Raw genomic sequence first — 2202 nt, 5'->3', positions numbered from 1 at the left:
CTGTCCCAGGTCACAACTCTGGTCCACACTGGGGTCCTGATTGCCAGTCGGCAGATTTTCCTTCCTCTGGCCCTCCCGCACTAAGCAGGCTATCAACCCCAAACTCTGCTCCCTGCCCCGCGGTCGGGGTCTGCTCGATGGACTACATCTCCCACAATGCCTTTGGCCCAGGTTCCCTCCCTCCGCCCGGCTGGGTCCGTATCCGCCAATAGGAAAGCAGAGTTTCCAGGCGCAGTTCTCGGTGGCCAATGAGCGCGGCGGAGGGCGGGCCTCTCCCGTCCATTGTTCTCGGTGCCCCTCGGGCTTGAGCCACCTTGACTCCGGAGGGGCCGGGCAGTACCCGGGGGCGCTTTTGCGCGCGGAGCGACCGCGGGATTAGCATCTGGTCTCTGGAGAGGTGAGCCCGGAGAGCTAGAGCTGGAGCCGCGCGGGCCGGGAGAGTAGCCCGAGGCAAGGGGATAACGGGCCTGGAGCCAGTGCGGGCAGCCCTGTTGGGGGAGGGGCGTCGGGGGCTCTGTCCCAGTCCCGCGGGCCCCCACTCTCCCGGTTTAGGCGCCCGGTTGGCTCAGCGACCGGACATGGACTCTTCTCCCTGGCGGTGAGCTCCGTGTACATCCAACCAGGGGCGCAGAGTTTATACTGGAAGGCACAGTGGACGACATCCCGAGCAGTTCATTTTACAGTTGGGGAAACTGAGCTTCAGAGGGGGCGTGGCTTGCCCCAGGTGAGACAGCAAATTAACTGACAGGGAACGGTTTTCCCGGGCTCCCAGTTAAGAGCTGTGTTATACCTGTGCTTCTTTTAGCCATTTGGTGAATACATATTGAGAGCTTCGGTGTTTCCACTAGCTTTTCTTTTTTGTTCTTTTAAAAAAAAGTTTTTCCTTCCCTATTTTTTTTTTGTGTGGGAGTTATCTGAGTCTACGATGTAGTGATGGTTTTTAAAAATAACTTTTCATTGCCTTTTAGTCTTTATTTTAAATAATTTGTAATTTTACTGCTCACAACATTTTGTAGAATTTCTGTCCAGGTTTTTTTTTTTTCCTTGTGTATGTGTTCATTTTTAAAAGGAATTGGGGTCATACTGTGTCTATGGTTTTTCTGCCTTGCTGGTTTTGTTTTTATCCATTAATTTTCATATGAGGATTATTTTAAATAATTAATGATTAATTATTGTCAGCATAATTTTAAAATTTTAAAAAATACATAGAGGAGAGTGCACAAATCTTAAATTTCATTTGTATGCTCTTATGCAGCCATTGTCAAATCAAGATATAGAACATTTCCAGCTCCACTGAGCCCCTGCTCAGTAACGGCCCCTCAAAAGGTAGCCATTATTACATTAGCATAGTTTTTAAAAAAAATTTTATTTATTTGTTTATTTAATTTATTTATTTTTGGCTGCGTTGGGTCTTTGTTGCTGTGCGGGGGCTTTCTCTAGTTGCTGCGAGCGGGGGCTGCAGTGAGCGGGCTTCTCACTGCGGTGGCATCTCTTGTTGGGGAGCATGGGCAAAGGTAGCCATTATTACATTAGCATAGTTTTTTAAAAAAATTTTATTTATTTGTTTATTTAATTTATTTATTTTTGGTTGCGTTGGGTCTTTGTTGCTGTGCGGGGGCTTTCTCTAGTTGCTGCGAGCGGGGGCTGCAGTGAGCGGGCTTCTCACTGCGGTGGCATCTCTTGTTGGGGAGCATGGGCTCTAGGTGCGCGGGCTTAAGTAGTTGTGGCACACGGGCTCAGTAGTTGTGGCTCTCAGGCTCTAGAGGGCAGGCTCAGTAGCTGTGGCTCACGGCTTAATTGCTCCGTGGCATGTGGGATCTTCCCGGACCACAGCTCGAACCCGTGTCCCCTGCATTGGCAGGAGGATTCTTAACCAGGGAAGTCCCACGTTAGCATAGTTTTTAATACATTTTACTGTATGAATGTGCCATAAGTAACCATTCTCCTGCTGCTGGATTTTTAAGGTGTCAAGTTTATTTTTTTTTACAATTAGAAACAATGCTATGGTTGTGTGTCCTTGCAAATAAATTTCTCTTTACAAAGATGGTTATTTTAAAAAATAAATTCCTGGGCTTCCCTGGTGGCGCAGTGGTTGAGAATCTGCCTGCCAATGCAGGGGACACGGGTTCGAGCCCTGGTCTGGGAAGATCCCACATGCCGCAGAGCAACTAGGCCCGTGAGCCACAACTACTGAGCCTGTGC

At 48.8% G+C, this 2202-nt stretch overlaps 1 protein-coding gene across 3 annotated transcripts in view; it reads left to right on the top strand.

The window, feature by feature from the left end:
* Positions 1-267: 267 nt before the first annotated feature.
* The window catches only part of ZSCAN2 (zinc finger and SCAN domain containing 2), a 25545-nt gene continuing 23610 nt past the window's right edge, over positions 268-2202 (top strand). For 2 of the 3 annotated variants that reach the window (XM_028494970.2, XM_055087916.1), the window contains exon 1: positions 324-397. The gene's annotated coding sequence lies outside the window, so the exon portion shown is untranslated. Of the gene's footprint in view, positions 398-2202 lie in introns of all 3 variants that reach the window. The other variant, XM_055087917.1, reaches the window with a different exon arrangement.

This window comes from Physeter macrocephalus, chromosome 11, assembly GCF_002837175.3.
Source record: "Physeter macrocephalus isolate SW-GA chromosome 11, ASM283717v5, whole genome shotgun sequence".
NCBI classification, from domain to species: Eukaryota; Metazoa; Chordata; class Mammalia; order Artiodactyla; family Physeteridae; genus Physeter; species Physeter macrocephalus.
This window is presented reverse-complemented; position numbering and strand designations above follow the sequence as displayed.